We start from the raw sequence: 20,408 nt of genomic DNA on the forward strand, positions 1-20,408 counted from the left end.
TGCGTGATTTGACGCGGTGTTATTTTACTTGAAAATTACACGTGATAAAAAAATAGCCGAGTGAAAGTCGTGGTTTATTCATTCTCACTATAGAAGCTACTGGGTATAGTGTGTGTATATAGTGTTTGTGTCTCGACCCGGAGAGAGAAAGTGAAGCCGGTATTTATACCAGTCGCAGCTGATTACTGAAAATTACCCTTTATTTGGATAATAAAATGTCGCTACCCGATCAGGTAATGGGAGTTTGTCGTGTTAAACAGAGAACCAGTCAGTAAGTAATAGTAGAACCAGAGACTGAGAGAGTGTGGCGTATTTTCATTGCTGTCATTCATTTAAGTGTCAGGACTGAAACCTCGCCGATAAATGCAACTTGAAACGATGATAATTGATGGAATTTTGTCAAGATCAGGTAATGTCAGGATTTGAATTGAGCTTCTGAAATTTGGGATTTAGAATCTAAAACTTAACCGAAAATGATTTCGACAAAGTTTCGTAATTCGAATCACTTGAAACTGGCGAAAATATCATTGAATTTTGGTTTTTGTTCATCGATTTTATAAAGAAATACGCATTTTTGAAAAGCGATGACTGAGGTTAGAGTCGTTTCGGCTGTCGCGAGACTGAGTTCTTGTTTTCTCAGTCGACGCAGCCTCGAGGGCATCTCATCTGGCAATCTGCGAATGACTGCAATTTTTTCGTGACCTTTTTTTCTAACCATAAACACGAATTGAGATGTGACTTTATAAATCTCGACCTTTCATAGAAAGACCAGATGTTTATCCACATTGTACCAGATGCACAAGACGATGCCGGATGCCCCGGGCTTAAATCCACTTTGCACCGATGTTCACGCACAAGAGGCAGCGGAACACATCCATTTACAATAAGCCACTCGCTGTCTTCAAGCAAAATCTGCTCCACATCCATTCTTAGAACGGTTTAACCCTGACAAGGATTGAAAGGTCACCGGCTATTGTTAGAATTCTAATACGCGGGATTGGACCGTTTAGGATAAGAATAGCGAGTATTTTGAGGTTTCCAAAAACTGACATAGATTACAAATATTTCTATAAATCTATCAATCTTTGAGTCCGATTTAAACAATAATCTACAGCTGTGTGGAACTGGATGCACAAACTAGGAACCCGATTTTTGTTATTTTTGTAACGTAAAATTGGATTGTTTTGTCTAACAACATATTCACCCACTAGCTGTGTGTATAGCTGTTTGTTAGTCATATCTCTTACCTTTCTTTAGTTGTCGGATTCAGTTTAGGCTTTTATACAGTCAAAAACGGGTCTGAATAAAGTCAAACCAAGAGCCAACTGCCTCGAGTTAGTTTGTATTCATCATCAAGTAAGAAAAAGATGCTTTATACCTCAAAATCTATCTCGAACCGATATCTATTATAATAGACGCGTATCTGGTATTATATAGTCTGTGTATGCCGTCTCTGCTCCGCGTAGACACACACACAGATTAGAGGACATGTTTTAATGCATCATAATCTTTTGACCGTCGGAAATATTTTCTAAGGACAATAGAGTTTTTATCCGTATCTAATCCGCATTATATTCTCACATGACGGATCTAGATTGAGATTTTAATGCGTTGATATTTTTTTCCTTTAGAACCTAATTCTGTATTCATCCCTGTCCGTACTGAATACTAAATCGAGCTGCTTCGGATTTGGAATTTTCTTTTCGGGTGGAATTTTCAGAATTTAATTCGTCTTCAATTTACCAGGATGATAAATACATCATATATTACTAAAGGAAACATTTCACTTCCATATGATCTGCGTATAATTCAATGGGAAAAGTCCCTTTCGATTTGAAGAATTAACTCAGCAGTATTTCGACTAATTGTCATCCTATAGTCTCCTTCTCAACCAAAACGTCAAATAAATTAGCTCAATGAAACATTTCAGATTTTTTTCTTTGTTATCGTAGGATTTTATCAGATCTTTATCGTTATACATCACGGACATATCGATGGTTATAGAGTTGTAGAATATAGTATAGTGACCCTCTGTTGTGTATAACAGATATTCAGTTTGTTCGAGTCAGTCTAAGTGAATCGATGAATCAGTGAATTTTTATGCTTCTCGTTGTACAGATATTATGAATATTTTACGGTTTAATAATAAGTGCAGATTTGATGCACGTCCGCAACTCATAATAATACATAATCTACATGAAAATAACTACTGGACATAAAACTTTATTACGGCGCCGAATATTTTCAGGACTGAAATAATTTCTTCCTGGTTTCATCATCTTCGTGAGTTCCTTTATCGTGACGTGAATGTTTGATCGATAATTACACAACACGATGTCTCCATTCATTAGGATTCTGATTTTATCAACGGTTTCTGTACTGAAAACATTCGTTGTAACTTCGTTCGACAGTAAAACAAATATTGAGTCGTTCATGTAACACAAAATATGATTTCAATACATAATAACAATAATGATTTAGTGATCTATAGATTTAGGAAGGTTACATTATGGAGGTTTAAACACTGCTTTCAGGAATTTATATAGTTTCACCAGCATTTTTGGGAATTACATAGTTAATAGAACGATGACCACACCCAAACGTGGTGAACGGATAATAAGATAAAATCCCACTATTTACAGATTAAAAGAATTTAAAAACCAGAATTTATTTATTCAACCAAAAATATATAAAAGACACGACGTTTCGATCTCACCCTAGAGATCATCGTCAGGTGTTACGAGAGACCGAACAGACCGGACGGTTTGAGATGATTTCTGACCTAAGCGAACTGTTGATACAATTCAAATAATCCGAGTTCAAGAAAATAGATGATAAATAGGAACTGTTATTGCTAAGAGATTGGTTCATATTTCAAGCGTCGAAGTTGTCATAGAATCGTCACAGATACCTGAACAATGACCATCTCCCTTCGCGCTCCTGAAACTTTGTTTCTAATTCTGACTAAACCTCCTCATTCTGTAACTTATACATCAAATTTCACTTTAAACCGATCCGGAATCAATAATGCGCCACAGCGAGTTTTTCATTGCACTTTCCGCCGACGTGTCCTGCCGTTTTTAATACGACTTTGATTGAACTTTGGATAATTGATGAGGGAAGAGAATAGTTGAGCTTTAGACATCCGAAAAAATCATCACCGAGCGATATCTCAAGGCTGTCGGATGAAAAGAGACATCGCGATTGACTATTCATTGGATAGCTTGCGCGTCTAGGTATCAATATTAAACAGATGTAGTCAGTGTGAGATCTGTTTAGGTTTGTTCTGCGGGGAATGAAACATTTGGCAATTTAATCAGGTGTACGTAACGTTTTATTATTCGTACATAAAAAAAGAAAACGGCATGAAGCCGCTATTGTTTGGGGGGACAGGTTTTGTCGACGTAATAAAATGATGGAAAACTACATAATACATGTCTATCGATTCTGTAATTTTCAAATATTATTTCAAATCTTCTCTAGAAATTATGAGCTTTCGTATGCGATGAGCAATATTTCAAGTTGAATAATTTTGAAGACGGTATCAATATTTGCATCCTCGGGATAGTGTTCCTTAGATTTGCCTTGAGACAATATGCGCGGTCATACCACATCAGTTGCTTATACCCAAAGTTACGAAGTTACCCAAAACCATGCCGCCTGCAGACTATGCAAACTGTATAAAGGCTTACTCCGTACACGAATCGCTATAAGACAGCGGCGCGGCTGTATCGGAGAGTAGAGGGTTAATATCGCATTGAGATACAGGATGCTGATGTAGTTATACGACGCGCAGACCCGCGACAACAGTCGTCACTAATGACAAATCGAAATCAGAAAACGGGAAATTGAATTGACTTTAATAGAAAGACGATTTCGCATTAGAGATTTATATCTTATTCACTGCGGTGAAATCATCCACGTTTTAGCTCCCTCTCTCCCGATACAGACAGACTTCAGTTGTCGATGATAATTTACTTCCAGTCAACCACCGATTTCTCTAACAAAACTAGAAGAAAACCGATAATGACAAAACTGCATTAGTGAACTTTTAATATTATTACAATTCAAGTTGAATTAATGCATCTTTCTTGTGTGAGTTTATTTTGGACTTTCTTTTTAAAGATTAACTTTTTCCATCGTACGTGAATATGCTTTTTAGAGACATTAGTCTTCGCCAATCCCTCGAGGGGCTCTCCCCAGAGGCAGTATAATAATCAGGTGACAAAGTGCCATGAGATTCCTCGATTTTTTGTGGACGCTGAAACTAAGAAAGTCCATTTTCATTTTGCAATCCCTCCACTCGCTTAACGTCACGTTTCTAGGACGATCGATGGTTTTTCCCTCGAATCAGGAAACCACTCAGGACGTTATTTTGTAGGCTCGATGTCCCTTTTCGCGAATAAAGGTGTCGATGCCAGAACTGAAGCTTTGACCAAGAAACGTTTGCCATCACGATTTTAGAGTCTTATCACGCAAAGGAATCATGGCCAGATTTTGGACGATCGAAAGTGTTTTGTTTTGCCAAATGAAATAGGATAATTCAAACAAGCGCTGTGTGTGGGGGAGATGTGTTGAGTTTCTTCTGCAAGTCGTTTTGTATTTCTCGCTCTGCACTGAGAACCTTTTTCAGAACACTTTCAGTTCACACAGATAATTGACAGTAGAGGTTTTAGCGGCGTGACAATGAACGCTGGTTTCCTCGGATTGATATCAAAGCCCGAACACACACAAAACCAGTGATCAATAGAGATATAACAGTTACCGGTTCTTTCAACCGTATCAAAAACCACAGTTACTTTACACAGATTTTTACCATCTCCTGTGGTTTCCTGTGTCCTTGATTGTGATTCCTAGACTTTTGGCTGCAAACCAAAAATAAAGCTAAGACTGGTCTTGCATTGTTAGATCGGTTATAGATCGGTTATAGGACCAATTTGGACTAAGGCTTATACGCATTATTTGAATATCTATCTTCGGTTGAGTAATAGAAATGAATGACCTCCTCGTCCGGAAAACATGCGCCATCCACGGGAACCGTGTCTCGGAGGTTAACAGAAAAGTCAGCTCAATTAATCACCGAATCACGTGATCTACGAGTAATTAAAGGTCTGATGTAAATACCAATCAAGTAAAAATCATCACCGCGCATGCGTCACGCAACAGATCATTGTCGGTTATAATTGGGAGCGCAGGATCGATAACGAGGCTACAGCGGAAGAAAATAGCGAGAATAATTATTCACCTGTGTTAGAATTAATGGGAGAGATGTGGAGAGAAGAGAGAGGAAAGAGAGGAGAGAGAGAGGAGAGAGATGAGTGGGAGGAGAGAGAGAGGAGAGAGAGGAGAGAGGAGAGTGGGAGGGAGGGAGGAGAGAAGAGAGCGGGAGAGAGGAGAGAGAAGAGAGAGAAGAGAGCGGGAGAGAGGAGAGAGAAGAGAGAGAAGACAAAAGAGAGCGGGGAGTGAGAAAGAGAGGGGGAGAGAGAGAGGAGAGAGATGAGTGGGAGGAGAGAGAGAGGAGAGAGAGGAGAGAGGAGAGTGGGAGGGAGGGAGGAGAGAAGAGAGCGGGAGAGTGGAGAGAGAAGAGAAAAGAGAGCGGGGAGTGGGAAGAGAGGGGGAGAGAGAATAGAGAGAAAGGGAATGAGAGATGAGTGAGTAGACCGCGAAGACAGAGTAAAAAAATCTAGAAATTTTTCTATACCTTTCAATATAGCGAAATACAAATGAAACGTTTCCGAAACGTTTTGTGTTTTGCCAGGATCAGAAAAAGTGACGAGGGTAAAATGTGATACAGTTTTATTAGTAGGTTAGCCGTGATTATTGTATTTTCGACCCTGGCAGGTATTCAATAATTGAGCTGTTGTTGTTTTTACTATAATCATAATAATTACCGTGTGATATAGTTCTCTGTATTGTGTGTGTGTGCGTACTACGCCTACAGCTAGACCTAACCAGCATCGAGAATGATCTTCACTGAGCTCATGTCTCGAATCCCCTCTGGGGATACTTTCGTTTTTAAATCATTTCACGTGCAATTTGACATTCAATTTCCTGTTTTTTTCCGACGAGACCGACTAGCCCGACACATCCCCTCGATTCCTGTGGGTAATTACAGGCCAGATTTTATATCGTATGATATATAAAACCCCGCACTAAAACCACTGACGACAAGGATAAATGTGTAGATTGAAGAGATTATATGTGGTTTTTGCTTCGAGCTATCGACAGACTTGAAGTTTAGCTTTTAATGGCGCATAGTGGGAGCGTCAGGGTTTATAATCTAGACACCATGGTTGCACCAGTCACGAGGTAGGTTTCGATTGAACGAATTCCGGTTCCGGATTATTACGAACTCTTTGCCGGCCGTTTCTATCAAATCTGTAGTCTTGTCATGATTTAACTGAAAATACTAATTAAATAGTGTAAATTATTCATTTTACTGTCATTCTTCCGGCATCTAAACATCGTAATCAGCGCCTAACAAGGTAAGACCTCCCTGAATGCCAAGTCTCTTTGTCACCGGTAACTTTAGTTTCCCTGATACAGGTGTTTATTGTTGAACTGTTAACACCTCCTACTGTTTAGAACGATCTATTACAGTAAGTTCTGATAGGAGGATGATTTACGCTCTCTCCTCTCCGCCGCACACTGGTGTAATACGCGCAGAATGCTTCGCCACCCCCTCTACCACAGTTATACCTACACTGTAGGATTTAAATAGTTCTAAAGCAAGGTGAGATGTTGGTTGCTGTTATATGTTCTGGACGCGGTAGTTTAGTAACCGGAGTAATTATCTAATGCCGCTGTATCTAACTGGGAGACTGGGGGATAGATCACCATTCTCCTATCTCCTCCTGAGTCTAGGTAAGTATTGGTATCATACATAGATTGATGGTTGTCTCGGGACTCGTAATGAAAATTGTAATCTCAGAGTCGTCAGACGTGAAACGTTGATGATTTCACGTAAGGGGTTCGGATTATTTTCGGTCATCAATAAATGGTGTGAGCCTTGTCGATCTGAGATCTGTATTCTATAATTCTGCAGTTTAATGTCACTCTGTGGAGATTGTCGGCACCGTCACGTCTGTCTTACAGCTTCATAAATCTTTTATTTATAATCAGACAAACGCTCACCCGCACCAATTCATCATCATTCTTGCTTTTTAATCTATAGAGTCTGCGGGTTTTTTAAATGCTGCCTCCAGTAGAAACCAGTCGTCGTCTAGAGGTTAATACGATTAAACACTGGCGCCTGTAGCTATGCATTTTAAATAGGATTACTTGGACATTTTTTGTAGAAGGACCGGTAGCCTGTAGTATATGCAGGGCCTAGATGCACAGTCGTGACCTAAGTAGAAGCTGCGGTCTTAAATCTTAAGATAGGGTGATAAGTTCGGATAGATCGGCTATAGAAGGAAGTTGGGCTCAGACCGGTCTTAAATCTAAGCCGTGACTGTGAAACTGGCCGTATCCTATCGCTCTGTGAAGTGGTAATTCTGAGACGAGTTTCTATTCATGATTGGTCTTTGAGAATTCTTGTCGTTGATTCAGTCATACCGCGCCGGTTCAGAGATCGGTAAAAACGAAAAAAATCCTTTACGTAATTTACGTTTGAATCGGAGCGAAAGGAGAGAAATTTGCTTTTGATTTGTCGGCGAATTTCTGACGCTGTTTTCTATGAGTGATCGTCATCATCGTCGCAAATTAAGGTTACTACAAAATCCACTTGAAATCTTGAATCGTCGTTACATCATTTGTATCGTCTGCGAAGAACACGCGGAGTAACTCATCGATACACGAATCATGTACTCCGGCACACGATAATTGTATAAATCAGGGTTTTAAACCTCATCACATTCTATAAAACCCATCAACGTTTGTAGATCTAAGAAGCTCGTCCATTCACAGACCGGAGTTCCTCCGCGCACAAAACGTGATTCAAACTCGCAGTGGATGATTTTTTTTTCGTCCACTCGAATCGCGGTGAATAGAACTAAAATTACGCCGACGAAACGACGACCACAAACCGTAAAATGCTGCTTACTTTATCCGAAAATTGCCATCGCTTACACGATTATTTTTTCCGGTGATATTTTATCGTCGGAACTCAATAGCAACCGCGGTTCGTGACGTTGAAATCAAAACGCCATAATTTCACAAACGTCTTTTGAAAGATTTACTGATCTGCTCCTCAGCGGCGGTAGTGGTGATGATGCTGGCATATTCCAATCTTATCGAATCGAATCAACTCATCTCTGGAATGTTGACTTTAACTGAATTGTACACGCTGCAACTGTCCTAAAGATCTGACTCTGTAAACACAATCACTCTGATCAGTACTGTCAATAGATATACGCCGTGTAACAGTCACCGATGGTTCACTGTTGTTTGTCTTGTTTGTCCTGGTGTCGCCTCATTCAACATACGATGAACGTCATCTTAAAGATGAATGGACCGATTTAAACCGGTCTCAGTTCAAATAATACGATAACTCGACGGACAAATATTCGCCGTATTCTCTCTCGCATACTGAAAAAATACCATTCGAATTTCTGGTGATCAGCTGCAGCGGCGTGTTGTAGTTTGTGTCGTCGGAATTAGCGGGAGTTTGATTGGATTTTTACGCGCGCTGACACCGCGCGTTCTCTTGAGGAATAGGTTTTTACTCGGAATCAATCGTAGGAACTCCGTAGCTGACACACACACAGAAAAAAATCCTGTTTAGTTTGGTTATATTGAATTAGACTGGAGGATGTCGATGTAACGTCCCCTGGGTTTATTGTGACAGCTTGCGGTTTTAATACCACGTAACTCAACCAATATGACGAGATCTAGTCGGGGAACTGATTTTAAAAGTGTAAATTGGCGCGGTGTGTTTTTATCGAGATATTTTTACAAGGAAAAAGGTCAGTTTTTAGATGATGAGGCGTCAATTTTCCTGCACAATATTAGAGGGAGAGGAAGAGGGAGAGGGAGAGGGAGAGGGAGAGGGAGAGGGAGAGGGAGAGGGAGAGGGAGAGGGAGAGGGAGAGCCAGGAGAGCCAGGAGAGGTAGACCCAGGGGGAGAGAGGGAGAGGTAGACCCAGGGGAGAGAGGGAGAGGTAGACCCAGGGGAGAGAGGGAGAGGTAGACCCAGGGGAGAGAGGGAGAGGTAGACCCAGGGGGAGAGAGGGAGAGGTAGACCCAGGGGGAGAGAGGGAGAGGTAGACCCAGGGGGAGAGAGGGAGAGGTAGACCCAGGGGGAGAGAGGGAGAGGTAGACCCAGGGGGAGAGAGGGAGAGGTAGACCCAGGGGGAGAGAGGGAGAGGTAGACCCAGGGGGAGAGAGGGAGAGGTAGACCCAGGGGGAGAGAGGGAGAGGTAGACCCAGGGGAGAGAGGGAGAGGTAGACCCAGGGGAGAGAGGGAGAGGTAGACCCAGGGGAGAGAGGGAGAGGTAGACCCAGGGGGAGAGAGGGAGAGGTAGACCCAGGGGAGAGAGGGAGAGGTAGACCCAGGGGAGAGAGGGAGAGGTAGACCCAGGGGGAGAGAGGGAGAGGTAGACCCAGGGGGAGAGAGGGAGAGGTAGACCCAGGGGGAGAGAGGGAGAGGTAGACCCAGGGGAGAGAGGGAGAGGTAGACCCAGGGGAGAGAGGGAGAGGTAGACCCAGGGGGAGAGCCAGGAGAGGTAGACCCAGGGGAGAGAGGGAGAGGTAGACCCAGGGGGAGAGAGGGAGAGGTAGACCCAGGGGGAGAGAGGGAAAGTAAATGTGAGTTGAGAGAGGGATGTATTGATCTATTTGATCAATTTACACAAACACGAGAGAAAGTGTAGAAAGATGAATCGACGCGCGTCGCCTGGAAATGTTTCAATTAAAATTGAAATTGATTCTCAAGTAGTTCATTGAAGTGAAGTAGATTGTAGAAGAATAGTTGAGAGGTTTAGAACCCGCCGCCGCGGGAGTGCGGTGTAGTGCCGTATAGTGCGGTAGTGATGGTGGTTTTTAATGAAATTGAGTCACAACCACGCGAAGTCATCGGGCTATTATTGTATGGTCGGTTTTGAGTTCAGTTGAAGCGACGTGAAAGACTCATCATTCCTGTCACTCTTCTGTCGTCTCTGCTGTCGTCGATTTGCTGTTTTTCAATTCAAATTGATGAGATATGAATTCATAGAAATAATCTACAATACAATTTCAATTTGAAGGAAAGGCTACAAACCGTTATATATACCGAGTTGGATAGGAAATATTACTATTAGATTGCACAATTTGTAAGGTTCTAGGATACAGAAAACTGCCTCACTCGCGTTTAACGTCGTAGTTTCTTTTGATATATATCATGATAATGATAATGATAATGATAATGATATTAATACTTAATTTCGGACAACGGTCCATGAAATAAATCATGAATAAATTAGATTTTATAAAAGCGGTGATTATACAATACCGAACAGATATACAATCTTTAGAGTCAGATTTTGTAAATTGATTCTGCGAAGAAATGAATAGTTTCGACTTTAAACCGTAGATCACTGGTATCTGCGTCTAATGCAGTGACGTATTTGTCGGTTAATTGTTGTTGATATGACGACTGATTGGAATGGTTTTTCTCTCCCCGAACTCGGTTACAGTTTCTATTTTATAATGAAGTTTTATCGTTATTTACGTTTTTGATTGCGACGATAAAACACGACTTTCACTGTCTCGCCGTCGGTTCAGCAGAGCGTTAGTGATTTTTACGACGATTTTCTGAGAGAGTGATTTTTACGAGTTCGGAACGGTGACGATTCTTCGACTCGGCGAGGCTATTGCTCTCAATTATCGCGGCTTACAGCTATTAGGCTTATACTGCTAGACGCTATATCATCCTTCAGTCCTTAATTGGACCCCCGGAACTACTGTTGCCCGATTGTTGTATCTCTGGACGATCAGTACCTCGATTTAAGCCTGGTTAAGCTTCATTAAGCTTCATTATAGAAGTCATTAGATCTGTACAAATAGTCACGATCAGCACACTTATACTCGCCACCTTATTAACCCTGCGAACACTTATCCGATGGGCCACTAAGGAGACCCCTATCGCGGAGTCGTACGCCAACCAGTCCCTGAATGCTCTGTTTAAAAACGTGATATGACGGTTACCATGGAGTCAAAGTCTTTATAGTCGACACCCGATAAACTGCCACCTCTGCCTAAGGCCAGGTTTTTTTGAACGGAACATCTGTATTCTGTTTTGGAACAATGAAGCCCCTGATATACCGCCATACTCCCTATACCGCCAAAATCCTGATGAAGGCTGATGGGCGAGATTAACTGCAAATCACGTGGTTGTAGCCAGAACTGGTGCCACCCTGTCCCTCCCTACGATCCCCCATCCCCTGAATATCATATCCCTGTAGGCCCTTCCCTCACCTCTGAGACCCCCTCCTGGATATCATATCCCAGTAGGCCCTGCCCTCGCCTCTGAGACCCCCTCCCGGATATCATATCCCAGTAGGCCCTGCCCTCGCCTCTGAGACCCCCTCCTGGATATTATGTCCCTGTAGGCCCTGCCCTCGCCTCTGAAAACCCCATTCTCCTGTAGATCAGTCCAAGTCGTCGATGAATCAGACATGAATTTTCTCCGCTGCTCGCAATAACTGAGATGATGAATAGAATTGAGGTTTCGGTCGCGTTTTACGATCGTAAAATATGCGACATTATGAGCTGAGATGATGTGATCGGAGACGGAGTTTACCTCATAAATATCATCACGAGTTTCTCTCGAACGAGCTGTTCTACAATCTTACCTCTATTCTGTAGAGTGTCGTATTAATAATTGATTCTATCTCCCAATTGAAGACCGTAAAGAGTAAATCAAAAGTCGTTACAATTTAATTATTGAAACTCGATGTTTTGATTGCGTTGATCTAACGTGTTTGATAATCGCATTAGTCGATTTACGGTAATTACAGTAAATCTGCTAATACTTCATCCAGATTGCCGCCACTCGACGATCCATGGTTTCTGGAGAATTTAAAAAAAAAATGGTACAAACCGTGATGCAGAAAATGTTTCCTGCGTTTCATCGAGATTAACAAAAATATCGTGAGAGGACATATTCGCTGCGAGTAGGGTTCGAACCTACGCGGGAAGATCCCATTGGATTTCAAGTCCAACGCCTTAACCACTCGGCCATCGCAGCTGGTTGACAATGACTGACATGGTGACGACCAGTGCAATGTTCAAAATTCGGAAAGTTTGAAGCAGTTCAGAATCTCGTTAACTCTGAACTTATGAATCTCTCGAGTGATTACTGCATCATTTACAGAACAAATCCTCGATCCCCTGCCGGGACTCTTCAACGTTTAGGCGTTGAAACGAAAATCTTTGAAGAGTTCTGAAGTCTTTTTGTGGACTTATAAAAATCAATCCGTTCTGCTTTGAAGATGTACTGAACGCCTTCTTCTAGAGGGACCGCATCTAAAGCAGCTGGGGAACTTTTTATAGATTTCATATTGCGTTTATAGCATCTTCGAGCTTAAAAAGTTAAATCAGACCCACAAAACTGCGGTCGAGTCAATATTGGAAAAGTGACAGAAACCGAAGAGAGTTTCGAAATATCCGTTTTTCATGTTCGTCACTTGATAAAATAATCATCGTCTTCGAATATTCGATAATCTTGAATGAGCGACGTTGTGGAAACTTGGTTAATGAATTCGTCGTAAAAACTATTGATAATCGAAGTACTACAAACTCCTCACATATATAATAATAACCATGTCAATCAGTGTTTCATAATGATGAGACTTTTATACCGTCGCTAATTGACTCGCGCATCTTCCGCTGTCTACTGATTCTTCAGAACATCTCTCAGAAATCTATTATACCGAATCAGAGTCTTTGTTGATTATAATCTACCCTGGGATTCGGTAGTTAGTCGTAGATATTAGGTTTATTAAAAGTTTGTTAAATTGTCTTTTTATGTTACTTCAGAGAGTTTTTCCAACGACTGTCTGTCTGTCTGTTTGTTTGTTCTGTAAAAACCTCTATTACAACTCGCTTTCAGAGCTATTGGTCAAGCCGCGTATGAGAAAAGATTTTCTCCATTGACCACTCGTCGCGTTGGTCCGCCTCTCTACTGTGAAGGCAGTCAGTACAAATTATAATCATTGGACGCAAAAGAACACCAGAAACGGTTTATTATTGAGGCAGTTTTTGTCGTTATGTCAGTTTCCCTGGCGATGATCGTGACTTTCAGGACACGATGACGATTCCCAGTTCTCTACTAGGCTGGTAATCCAATATCGAGTTCTACCAATCAGCAGTGTCTCGGGAGACAAGACTCTATCTGTTCTACAACAACTGATTGCTGTAGATATCCCTGTAATTATTACTGATGATTCAACACTCATCAAACAAGAAGCCGTACGAGAATCCGATCCTTAACAAATTAACCGCAAATCAGTTATAAATCTGTGTGTATAAATCGAATCAGTTGTGAGAAGGTCGCTGTGGGTGAGAGTTCTTAGAGAAACTACAGATGTAGTGAGTTGTTTAGAGGTAGTTCGTACACGGGTGCAGCTTGTAAACATCAATGCGAGTTGATTTCATGCCGGAAGACTCATCATCCTCTGCACGGTGTATCACTCATCACATACCGTGTTTACATGCAGTTTATAAAGGTCTGGTTTATGCGGGCAGGTGCAAATCTGTGAAAATCTCCTATAGAAACCTGTAAACTGTATATATATATATATATATATATATATATGTATGATACGGTCTTGTCATTAGATTCGCGTAGATAATTAGGAATCCTATGGATTTTGTTTTCGCTAAGGCGTCAAAACGCACGTTTAGAAGTTAGTATGTATATAAATATAGGAATCTGTATGATACCACTTTTGTTTATCTTTAACTGTTTTGTATTCAGAGATTTTATATTTTTCTCACCTCTCCTTCCGTTTTTCTCATTTCAGGTCGCATCGATTGTGAAAATTACTGTATTCAGCGCAAGTGAATTCATCGATTTGGTAAGTAATATTAAATACTAGCGCAGTAGATCAGTGAATCGAATATTATATTACGCAATTCTACACTAGTGAATAGTATTGGTAAGAACTCTAGATCCAGTTCCACAGCTGTGCATGAGTTATACTTTAATTATAGAGTTAACTAATTAAAAATGAAGTAATTTGACTCTTCAGTCGAGTCCTAGTAAAACACCGTAAAACCGGCTCCATCCCCGCTGAAACACGACTGAAAATTATAGTATTATAATATATAGAGTTTAAAGACGCTACCACTAAATCAGTTATTTCTATCGGTCAGTAACTCCATGTAAGGACACAGCCGACCCGTCGTCGCATCAGTAAACTTATTAATTCATATCTGAGCATTTCACTTTCGTGATTGCCCCAAGGATTAGCAGGATCAGCGATATATTCTATAGAATATAGTATCTATAAGTTAATAAGTGACTAATCAGGGAGATCGAAGATACCTCCTGAACATTTCCGTCAAGATCATGGAGCGGGCGGCGTTTTCAGAACAAGTACTTAGAAATGTTAACGAAAATGTTATCGCTTTTAAGGAATAACTGCTGAGTTTCTGTGCGGGTAGTGTTAAAATAGTTCTCGCTCTGTCGGGGTTTTACAAACTGATGGGTAAAGAACACGTGTATAAAATGGATGTAAACATTAGACTGCGTCCTAAGAGAAAACCCTTTAACAGTGAAGTAAACGTTATTATCAGTTCCTGTTGTGTTGAAGAATACTTAACGATAAAGTGCGGTCCACTTGTCCGATACTTACCGGCTGATAAGAGTGGTAAGTCCAGAGTGGAGTGGACGCGAAAGGTCGCGCCGAGACGGTGAAATTAAGATTTCTATATCGAGCCTGCAGCCGCCAGTGTTAATAGTGATTTTATACGACCATTCTGGAGATTTGATTGATAAACATTTGGTCGAGGATAGCAAACTTCACCATTCCTGCGGCTGTTATCATATTTCTCTACAGATTCTTGTGAAGCCGCGATCGCACGAGCGTTCTCGACCCGGCTCAGATTTGGCCCGTACCAAAAAAGACCGGCGGACCATCGTTCACGTTGGTAGGGACTGTGCCTGTGAAAAACGTCAGACCCGTGCCACATTTTAGCACGGGTCAAAATATTCCGCGTAAATGCTACTATAACTGGTTCTGGAAGTGACTCACTTCGTTTGCCACAGCATTATTTTGATCCTCACAAAAATTGAATTTTGCAAATTTCACGTCAAATTTTGACGACTGAATACCGATAATCTGCCATCATGAAATTCGTTTCACAGTCCATGCATATGTATGGTATCTGTGATGACGTTTTATGTAACGTATCGATCGGTTCGTCTGATAACGGCTAAAACTCTCTACTGAAAATACTTCAAACAAGTTTTCAAAAACAGTTTTCATGTATATCCGAATTTCTGTTCACATATTGGTATATGATCTACTGTGAACCTATCGATGAATGAATAATTGAAAGAGCTATTACTCGTCTCTACTCGCGTGGTCGGCCCTTCTCAAATATAAAACACTCTTATCCTTTGAGATATTCATCTTATATTCAGCAGTAATTTCCTGTGAATTACGCCATTGAAAGTTGGTAACAGCGCTTAAAGACTGCTGTTAATCTATAGTGAGTCGATAAGGCGAATAGACGAACAAACAGTTTACAAATTGTCGCTTTCTCTTCTCTTGAGACCAGAAAGATGTTTGCCATAGTTATTTCTTCCTATTCCACAATTATTACTGATTACTGTTAAACTCATCTGCTTTCGCTCAGTGATGAAGATAATGAATGATTCCACAATCGATGATATTTCAAAGTTTATCGGAAATTCACATTCTTTTAAAAAGATATAAATCTATTACTGTTTCTCGAGAGATGGGATTGAGAAAGATAGTCTCAAAACTGTCAGATAGACAAATTCATCCTTAGTTCGGCATGATGTCGACGACTCGTCCAAATGACGATTTACATTTAGTAGATTACATTGGAAATGTGAATTAGTAGAGAATATAAAAATATAGACGATTTGAGAGTGACACGACGACGACTTATCCAAATGACGTCTCTCAGTAGAGTTTGACAGAACAGAGACTATTGATAACAAAGAGATTCAAGACGTGAATCAAAAATATCATCGGGTTAAAAATGTTTCATTGTTAGAAAACTGGCAGACAAGCGAATATCATACTTTGATACATATGATATTCATACGATATTTATTATGCACTCAATAATTCAAATGCTGTTTTGAGAGAAGCAAACACTGTAGACAAGCATGTCTGCGTACACCAGCTTGTCGATTCTTGTAGGTTATTTTGTCTGTGCAGAAAACACTTTTAAAACGACCAATCGCTGTTTCGTTGACTAATAAACCGTTAATGCGAGGTATCATACTGCGGAGTACATTGTTGTTATTGAGTAAATTCGCGCTATTTTTACAATAGTTTCAGGTGCAGATACTTACAACGGAAATGACAGACTTTGAAGAATATCCACTCTACTATTTTACGATAAGGCGTATTTAACGAGTGTTGTTTGAAACGATTTGAAGTCGGGGTGCAGCACTTCGGTCTCGGTTCTATAAGTGTCCATTGTTTCCAAAACGAATCGTTGATAACTACAAACAGGAAAACTGTTTAAATTTTCATCGATGTTTGAATCGATAAAGCGGTAACTGCAGCAGCTTACACGGGTAAAACTTTACCAATAACAGCCTATTAACTGTCTATATCTGGTCTATACACGCCGGCAAAACCGATTCCAGTTACAGAATTTTAAAATCTATTTTAAAAATATTCAAAAGTACATAACCATAATTATATAAACATCAGTCGAAGTAGAGGGGGTAGCCTTCGGTGTCGCAATTATGTACTTCGATTTCGAGCAAACATTCCGCAAATTCGACCATCTTTATTTCAAACCATTCGTTTCGTTCCCGGCAGGTGTGGTGGTTTTGTAAGCGACACAAGAAAGACATTTGGTTCATTAAGCATTCCCGTGATAGGATTGTCCAACAAAGACAACACCCCAGACAAATGGTCACTTTTTCTCGATATAGATATATATGACATTACCGCGGAGGGCTTTTATGGAACATAGGTCTAAAAGTGGTAAGGAATCATCATCAGCAGCAGAAGCAGCAGCTGTAGTTCGGCGTCTATTACACGTACATCCATTCTAATGCATTAGTATCGTGTGGTTTGAATTACTGATAGAAACTGTCAGTTACTGATGTCCCGAACTGATATCTCTACTACCGGTGATAGATTACGTTACACAGTCACCGATGCTTGTCATATCAGCCGTTGTCAACTTTGACTTTTTACCTCTGTTTGCCGCGTGTGCATGACAGTAGAAATAAATACCGCGATGCCGTGATAAAGTCTCACGCCCCCTTCCCCCGACCCCGACCCCCCATTCATTAATAAATTTATAACTTCTGAAATATATAAGATAAACAATTTCTATATCAATATTTTTTCAATTTTCTTATCATCTTCATTTGTCAATACAAATATATTTTGAACTATCTCTACAATTATAGGACGTGTTGTCTTGTTGTTAAGCTTGTCGGGAATAGAAATGGTAGTTTTCACACAGTTCGGTGACAAGTTTTCTCTCACCACAGGAAACTTGTTTATTCACTATTCTACTAGTAATTACAATATTTTGATCATATATTTAACCAGCAGGGGACGTTTAAACCCGAGGGTATCTGTCTCGTTAAGTCTTAATGCGGCTGAAAGCGGTAAAATATGTCCTCCAGTGAAAATGTAAGTGTTGCAATAAAAATCAAGCGGTTTTTGAAATGTACCGTTAAATTTAAAAACGATCCAGCGATCTGTGAAACCTTTGTTATTCACGTTGTAACACGGCACCACTTTGTATCATGGTTATTGACAGTTTGTAAAAGAATAAAGACTTTATAAACCTTACAACGCCCTTAAACACTTCAAATTCTAGAGCGAACTATTGTAGAAATTCGGGATAGAGTAAAAAACAGGCAAGAACAAGAATAGCGCGAACAAATAGACAGAACAGTGAACCAGAGAACGAAGTCTGAACATTTTTAGTTCGTTCAAGATTCTAATTGATGTATTGTGTAATTTCTTTGAACGTGTTCATCCTTTTCTTTAATCCGCACGTGTTTTTACTTCTAAAACACGACCCGGTGAGAAGAAAGAAAAAAGAGCGAGGGAAGAGAAAGAAGAGAGAGAGAGATAGAGAAGGAAAGCTCTCAATCGTAAACAGTAGAACCAGTAGAACCAGACACTATACCAGCGATTGATGTTCGAAACCTTTCTTTTATTTATCTATATATATATATATATATAGTATACAGCAGTCTCACGTGTCGCAATAGATTGAGTTCTTTTCAACAAAAAACATTCCTGCATTTTTCTATCCACCTAAACAAACAGAGAGCATCATCTTGTTTAGTTCAGTTGCGGCCTGTGTGTATTAAGTCATTCTGGCAAACTTTAGCGTTGATCATGATGAATTTATATCGGAGTCGATTACAAAATGTTTCTAACGTTTGAATAATTCAGTCGCTTGTAAATTACCCATTTAATTTCGCAGCTAGAGTTTAATAGGTTTGTGTCGAGTCCCCGGTGAGATATCGGTTACAATCATCTCCAGCATCTCTACAGCTTGTACTGTAAAATTTAATTATCTTTTCACAACCCGTTGTGCGTACACAACCAATTAGTCGCTGTGATTAAAATTACCCCGTACTCCTCAGAGATTGTGCTGTTATGTTTTAAAGAGTCCCGGAGGAAATTTCTAGTCGAATTCGTTTCGTATTCGGGCAGGTTTTGTTTTAAGATGTTATTTTGATGTTGTTGCCGTTTGTTTCAGACATCGAAAATGCATTTATTCTCTAGGAAGCAATCGATTTACATCCGGAAAAACCGTGTCCGTCTATTTGTGATTGTATTCAATGCAAACTTTTCACGGCAAACTTAATATCACACAGTTAAGATAGCATCACACAACAATATCCCACGCCATATAGAAAAACAGCGCGAAATGTGCCCTTGAGCTTGGAGCTTATTCGACGTTTCGACTACAACCTTATAGCGACCTGCAGCAATACTATGTCTCAACTGCTGAGTCGGGAATCTCTGAATAAGACTATTAGGAAAAAAACATTGAAAAAACTACGAGTTCAGGATGCTTGTATTCCTGAGGATAATGCATGATTATTACGATAAAGTCGAAACATCAAATGAATACTAGTTCAAAGAATTATTTTGGACCCTTTTTATCGTCAGTGTAAGATTTGATATCATCTTTACAGCACTCACTCGGCATAAAACCATACAATACTATATTATAGAATATATTCATATCAATATATTACGAAACACCATTAAAAAAAAATTAATTCATTCATTTTTATCAATACGTTTCGCTTTGCGTCTTTTTCCACGATCGATGTCATTTTCAGCCAGCCACCATAATTCAGAGTGAATCTAACAACTTCTTCCTTCTGATCATGATCAGATTAAACTAAAACCGGCTATTGTCACTTATAAAGTCGACTATCTCGAATCGAGCTGTCACTTCGACGTAACTTGATCCAGCATTAATTTTTAATCGCAGCTGTTTATATCGTGCAGTTATTCTACATTGTTAACGAGTAGGAAGAATATTTGCGGCGTGATGTGACAGTTGTCAGTCAATCATACGTCCCAATCTCTGCACGATATATAAATGTACAACCGATATTGAGATATTATTGAGATATTGAGATATTGAGAAAGAGAGAGAGAGAGAGAAATGAGCGATCACACACACACAGACCAAGCTGACGGCGGCAAGCGGGATATGACGTATGCAAGAATTTGCTCGCTGGGAAATAAGATAATTTCATCGCCGGGAGTTGTGTCTAAATGTGTCTAAATGCGACGGTGCGAAGTTATGTGTCAACATTGTACATCGTGCATATAACATTGATATACACATAATTGAATTCACAGTAATGAGTAAAGAGGGAGAGAGAGGGGTGAGAGAGAGGGAGAGAGAGAGAGAGAGAGAGAGAGAGAGAGAGAGAGAGAGAGAGAGAGAGAGAGAGAGAGAGAGAGAGAGAGAGAGAGAGAGAGAGAGAGAGGGAGAGAGGGGGGAGAGAGAGAGGGATGTTTGAAAGATATCTAAACAGACATCTAAATTCTGTCTTACTCACCCCATCCCTCATTCCTCACTAACCTCCTTTCCTCTCTCCCTCCCTCACTAGCTTCCTTCCCTCTCTTTCTCCCTCACTAGCTTCCTCCCTTTCTTTCTTCCTCCCCTCTCTTTCTCCCTCACTAGCCTCATGCGGTTTCTCCTCTCTCTCTCTCTCTTCTCTCTGCCTCTCGCAGTCGAATTGACTGTCGTTTTATCGTGCGACAGATAGA

At 40.4% G+C, this 20,408-nt stretch overlaps 1 long non-coding RNA gene and 1 other non-coding gene across 2 annotated transcripts in view; one reads left to right on the plus strand and one right to left on the minus strand.

The window, feature by feature from the left end:
* The first annotated feature begins 256 nt into the window (after positions 1-256).
* LOC141905700 (uncharacterized) overlaps positions 257-20,408 on the plus strand; it is a 30,375-nt gene continuing 10,223 nt past the window's right edge. The window contains exons 1-2 of the long non-coding RNA XR_012619273.1: positions 257-271; positions 13,944-13,997. This is a non-coding gene — a long non-coding RNA (uncharacterized LOC141905700). The remainder of the gene's footprint in view (positions 272-13,943; positions 13,998-20,408) is intronic.
* Trnas-uga (transfer RNA serine (anticodon UGA)) lies at positions 12,085-12,166 on the minus strand. Its single transcript has one exon. It is a non-coding gene; the product is annotated as a tRNA-Ser (tRNA).

Source organism: Tubulanus polymorphus, chromosome 5, assembly GCF_964204645.1.
Source record: "Tubulanus polymorphus chromosome 5, tnTubPoly1.2, whole genome shotgun sequence".
Classification (NCBI taxonomy): Eukaryota; Metazoa; Nemertea; class Palaeonemertea; order Tubulaniformes; family Tubulanidae; genus Tubulanus; species Tubulanus polymorphus.